Genomic DNA, 6186 nt, shown 5'->3' with positions numbered 1-6186 from the left:
GCATGCTGTACTGACCGGGCCAGCCAGGTGCCCGTCTAACTTCTTTGTAAGCAGAAGAGTTGGCTTTTGAGTTGGGTGGCGAGCTGGCTGGCTGGCTGAGAATGTTCTCATGCCCTGGTCAGTCCGCCTTCCTGCCATGCTCACACCATGAACTGCTAAAGCACAGTGAGCAAGCTCCGTCCTCAGTAGGCTTGGTCTGCGTCTCATTTTATTCGTTCTGCGCTTTAGTTGGTAAATTATACTAAGTGCAGTGATGGTACGCACCTGATCCCTGAGCTGTTTTTGTAGCTCTTCGTTCTCTGAAAGCTGCAAGCAGAGCTGGGTCTGCACACTCCAGGAACTCAGAAAAAGACAACGAGGGTGATGGCTTAAAAAAGCCACTTCCTGTCAGTCTTGGCAAAGAGAATAGAAGTATTCCTTGTATTATGTTTTCAAAACATAATTTCTGCCGGTTTGAAATTAAAAAAAAAAAAGGAAAACAGTAACGAGCACAGGTGGCACCTAGGCTAGCTAAAGCCGATCTTAAAACGTATTGTGAAATGATATCAAAACAGTAGAGAAAAATGAAGAACTGCATGAAACAGTGGGGAGAAAGACGAGTGGATGAGAATATAGTTCAGAACTAGCTCCTCAATCATATGGAAATGTGAAGCACGACGGAAGGGGTTCTGCGCGTCAGCAGAGGGAAGACGCGTCATTCAATAAACGTGGCTACCCTCCCCTCCGTGACATTTGCTAAAATAACCTTAGCTATTAATAGGTTTCTAAGAAACAAAACATCTTTCTGGATTTGTACCCGTGAATAAATTGCTCTAGAAATGGTTTAAGACCCAGTAAAATCCTGACCATCAAAAGGCATTAGAAACACAGCCTTCTTTGACCAGCGCGGCCCAACAAAGGTTAAAGGGCGAGTTCCTCCCTCCCCAGCTCATGGCTTCCGAGCCCTCCATGACTCCCTCAGGCCACTTTATCGCCTCAGGCTGGACATCTCTAGCCCCCCTTCCTAATGGGGAAAGGAAAGCATCAGTCTCCAGGAAGGCAGAAACGCCATGTGAAGGTTGCCCCGACGGAGGGGGACGCTGCCTTAGCCTCTTCCCTGGGCTCTGGTGTCCATCTGGTCTTTCCAGCTCAGAGGGATGAACAATCTTGACATTTTTGGGTTGCTCCTTCGAAAATCCTAGAAGCTGTTTTTTTTTTTTTCCCGTGTCCGAATTAAAAATTTTTTTCCATTTAGCGTCGAATGCTCAGGTTTCTTCTGTCATCCAGTTGTTTTATGTCCTACGTTTTATCCTGGGTACGAAGAATCTTCCAAAATAGTATGTTTAAAATCTGAGATGAGAATCAGATCAAGTTTACCAGAGAGATGCTGAAGTAAGTGGATCAACTTTAAGGTTATAAATATACCAAAGGCTGTTTCTGACATCGAAAAAACACCTTCTGAAGTTTAGAGGATTTAATAAAGGGAGCGAGGTGAGCCCTGACAGGATGTCCTGGCCCCAGAGGCTTCCCCGTTGCCCCAGCTCCTGGTCGCAATGTGCCTGCCTTGATCTGTCCCTCCGTTCTGTTTCTCTGCGTCGTCAGTCTTCTCTTCCCTGGGGACAGTTCTGATGTGCACACTCCTGCACTAAGTACTTCTGTGGTTACTCAGGTGGCTTCCTGTCCTAAACTCCCAGCAGTTCAGCAGGAAACAAGGGCCGGGACCACAGAGCCCTGTTTGTAGTCGGGGCACAATGTTAGGCGCATCAAGTGGGTTCGATACACGCCCGCTGCAGGCATTTCAAAGGCTGCCTAACGCCGCAGGGTTGCCGGGCTAGTAAAATAAATGTGGTTAAAACCTTCTTACAGAAATTGGGAGTCTTGCCAGTGCTGATGTAATAAAAAAGAAACCTAAACCACATATGCATTAAGGAAACCAGTTATCAGTGGGAGATGAGCCCGATGAGGGTGTTCAAAGGAAGTCCTCAGTCTCCGAGGACAACATACGAGGGACACCATAACCCAGCACACAACAAAAACACCAGTGGTAAGCCCCGGCAGGAACAGGGTGCCCCAGATAAAGACCTGATGTGACGTCAACAGAGTAGGAACAGTAACAACACGGAGACTTAGATTAAATTAGTTCTTTATGTTTACAATTCATAATGTGGAAAGCCTACTGAGTAAAATTTCACGAAGGCATCGAGGACACAGAGCTTCTTAAAACATTTCTCCCCTTCTCTCTGTAGTTTCACTCTGCAAGCTAGACTTGACAATATACACTCTCGATTAAAAAAAAAAAAATCTAAACAAAATAAAAAGAATTCCCGACAGTTCTGTAATAAATTCCTAATAATTCAAATGCTCCAACTTCGGTTAGCACCGAGAATTAGTTTGGTTCGTTTTGCAAAGGGAAAAATGCATCAAGGAAAGGGGATAGGCGGGGCAGGATCAGATTTGCAGGCCAGCCGGGCCGCTTCACAGCCCTTCCGGGAGTCCCAGAGCCTCCAAACAGCTTCACGATCCAGTCACCTCCTGGGACTTTGGTTCCAAACGTCCTCAGGGCATTGGCGGTGCCAGGCTCTGCTCCCACAGAACAACAGCCTGGCCGGAGGGGAGAGGCAGCTCTAGAGCTTGAGCTCTCGCTCTGGTTTCATGCTGAAGGGCTCCAACCTTTCGCTCTCCGGCAGCATGCCGTTGAGCCGCTCCATCAGGGGCACAGTCTGGTCAATGCCCATCTGTATGCGGCGGAGGATGGCCGACATCTCGTTGACTTTCTGGATCTGCTCCGCGTATTTGGCATATCTTTTCTGGCGCTCTTGCATGAAGCTGAAGAGAGTTTCTACAGACAAATCCATCTGTAGAGGGAGGAAAGAAGGGAAATACATTAAACCTAGTTGAAGCAAGTCCTCTCCAGAGGACCAGGTGCCCAGCACGAGTCCCACGGGCCAAACGGAAGCTGACCGGCTCAGCGTTGTCAACTGCTGCCCCCCAGTCATCTTTGGAGGGGGACTCAGAGATGACTGCTTCTGGCTCTGTTTTGGGCATGTGGGCCACTTATACCTTGTTGAGACCCTCAGATTTTTTTCCCTCTCTCTCAAAGAATCCTGGGCTTGGAAATTAGACTAGCGTTTGAATGTGGCTCTGCCACCTGAGTTGATAATACTTACCTTTTTTTGCACATCTGCAAAAAACAGGGACCTAGGGGCGCCTGGGTGGCTCAGTCGGTGAAGCGTCTGCCTTCGGCTCAGGTCATGATCCGGGGTCCTGGGATCGAGCCCCGCATCGGGCTCCCTGCTCAGTGGGGAGTCTGCTTCCCCCTCTCCTGCTGCCGCTCCTCCTGCTCATGCTCGCTCTCTCTCACTCAAATAAATACAAATCTTAAAAAAAAAACCAAACAGGGGAACGGATTCCCCAACTGTGAGGATGGAGTGAGAGAACACACCCAGCACAGGACCTGGCATGGCTCAGAGGTGCTTCACATTTGTCACTCCTCCCTGTCTTCCTTGAATGGCTGCAGGGCGGTGGCCCCTTGGGGACAAGTGCAGGGAAAGGGCTGGCTTTCTCTGACAGCCAGGGCTCAAGTCCATACCGCGCACCCCACTGTTGTGAGGTAAACTGCTCAATGCACTTCCTCCCCCAGTTAAACAAATGTTAGGCTCTGTGCTCCCCTTTTGTGACTATGTTCTTCCCCTGGGGAAGTTTTTTGGAACCTGTCACCTGGATAAAAATAGGGGGTGGGAATGTCCAGCCTGTCAGGTGTCTATACCCGCCCCTCCTGTGTAGGGAAAAACACAAACTACCAAGACCCCAATTTCGACCCTTAAATTTGAGTTCAAATGCTACTTCAGCCCCTCGTTCTTATCCACTCTAGGAGCGCATATGCCCCTGTCCCAACCCCCAGCCTCATGCAGAGTGATGGCACCTAATACATGTTACCAGAGCCTCTGGAAATGGTGTGATAAAAACCAACCCACGGGGCACCCGGGCGGCTCAGTCAATTAAGCATCCACTCTTGGTTTCAGCTCAGGTCATGATCTCAAGGTCGTGAGATCAAACCCCACACTGGGCTCCGTGCTGGGCACGGAGCCCGCTTGAGATTCTTGCTCTTCCTCTCCCTCTGCCCCTCCTCCCCTCCAAACAAACAAACAAACAAAACACCGAACGAAACAAACAAACAGGAGGAGACCAAAGCCAGCCCCAAGAAAAAATAACTAGTTCTATTTTTATACTGTTTGTGGGGGGGCGGCCGGGTGTGGAGAGAAGGATGGCGAGTAAGGAAGGTGTCAGAAGAACTTCGTGCTTGTTTTTTCTATGTTGGTTCTTTCCTCACTTGTTTTGAAATGCTCAGGGGACAAAAAAACAGCTAGTGGGAGGAAGGGTGGGGAGGGAAACAGCCACCTTCCGATACTGTGGAAGCAATTTATACCTTCAGATGGTTCTCTGCAACCCTGTTCCGTCATTCAGCACTTTGAAGGTAGTGGGCTAGTAAATTATAGTGTTCCTGAGAGCCAAGCACTGGGCCTTTTCAGAATGGCAATTCAATCCAGCACCTAGAAACACTCCACCTTCCAACAGACAGTGGGTGACCTGGGAGCTTGCTGGAATCCTCATAAGAACCAGCAGAGCCCACTGAACCACCTGCTCCAGCATTCAGAACCATCTTGAGTTACCACATTTCACTTGGCAGGGCCATTCCCGTCCTCCCCACAGCCAACTCTACCAGACTAGACAAACACCTGTAAGTTTATCTGAAATGGCCTCCAAGACTCTAGCTTATCATGTCTTAGGGCCTGGCAATCAACCACTCCCCCGATTTATACTTGATCAGACAGCGGTATTTGTTCAAATGACATATACGCGCCCACACATCTCCACATCTGACAGGGGCCCATGTTTGATGTATCCAGAGCTTTTGCCCAAATCCACTTCATGTTTAGTGCCTGGGGGAGCACACATAATTCGAGCCTGCTGTTCACACACACTGACAGTACGTCTCTCAAGAGTCAGTTCCCTGACAGTCCATGGAGAAAAAAAAGCACAGAAGAGGAAACCTGAAGCTGAGTGACCTGTGAGGTCTCACAGCGACAGAACCAAAACTAGAAGCCAAACCTCCTCAGTCTAGCATCTTCCTTTCACCCGTATTCCCCGAGCAAGAGAGTGTACCATTAGATTCTAGTTGGTGCATGGCATTAAAGAACATTGAATTGCATGATGGAGAAGTTATTGCCTTTTAAACCTTTCCCCCTTCTTTCTGACTGCTGCCAGGAAAGTCTCGAGTTGGTGCAAGTAAGACTTTTTTTTTTTTTTAAAGATTTTATTTATTTATTTGACAGAGACAGACAGTGAGAGAGGGAACACAAGCAGGGGGAGTGGGAGAGGGAGAAGCAGACTCCCCGCGGAGCAGGGAGCCCGATGCGGGGCTCGACCCCAGGACCCTGGGATCATGACCTGAGCCGAGGGCAGACGCTTAACGACTGAGCCACCCAGGCGCCCCAAGGTGCAAGTAAGACTTTAAAACCCGGGGAAGTGTAACAGAACTGGCGATGCCTATTTCTCACGTCCCTGCCCTTCGCTCTCTTGAGGCAACACGGCTGCTGCTCCCTGTTGCCTCCCTCCGTGTGTGTACAGACGTACTCCAGCACATCTGACCAGGCTTCAGGCAGTAAGACAGTATCCAATGCAATTCCGAATCTTACCATTTTGACAATCTGGAACATATCCTTATTTACCTTTCCTATTTCTATTTTTGGCACAGAGATTCTAATGAGGAAGCAGATATATAATATACACAGTCAACAGACCTATGCTGGTACTACGGTGTGCCATCCCGCACGCAAGGCCCTGGGGACACAGATACTGAGAACCACACTGTCTGTACCCCACACAGCTTACTGTGCACATTAACATGACTTCTGTTTTCCACTGTCTTTGCTAACGTTATCTTGACTCTTCCAGAAAACAGGCCCAGAAAGGGAAATGTTGCAAATAACTTTGTTTCAGAAAAACCATGTAAGTGAAAAAGCTATTAGATTTTCCAACAGAGAATGACTGCTTATTTTCCCCAACCTTTGCCTCAAAACCCACACCTTGCTATCATCACATGACTAAGTTCTAGTCAGAGGTACGTATATGTGGCAGTCTCTCATGGCAGCTTCTGGGTATCTTCCTTAAAACTCAGCTGGCAGAGACCCTGCTCCTCCTTCTTCA

The 6186-nt window shown here is 48.6% G+C and overlaps 1 long non-coding RNA gene across 4 annotated transcripts in view; it reads right to left on the bottom strand.

The window, feature by feature from the left end:
- The window catches only part of LOC145721727 (uncharacterized), a 7756-nt gene extending 2406 nt beyond the window's left edge, over window positions 1-5350 (bottom strand). For 3 of the 4 annotated variants that reach the window (XR_014145582.1, XR_014145585.1, XR_014145583.1), the window contains exon 1: window positions 265-5350. This is a non-coding gene — a long non-coding RNA (uncharacterized LOC145721727). The other variant, XR_014145584.1, reaches the window with a different exon arrangement.
- Between the last annotated feature and the right edge of the window lie 836 nt (window positions 5351-6186).

This window comes from Leptonychotes weddellii, chromosome 5 (assembly GCF_054177405.1).
Source record: "Leptonychotes weddellii isolate Sample4059 chromosome 5, ASM5417740v2, whole genome shotgun sequence".
Taxonomy (NCBI): Eukaryota; Metazoa; Chordata; class Mammalia; order Carnivora; family Phocidae; genus Leptonychotes; species Leptonychotes weddellii.
Note: the sequence above shows the minus strand (reverse complement) of the source record. Positions and strands in the feature narration are given on the sequence as shown.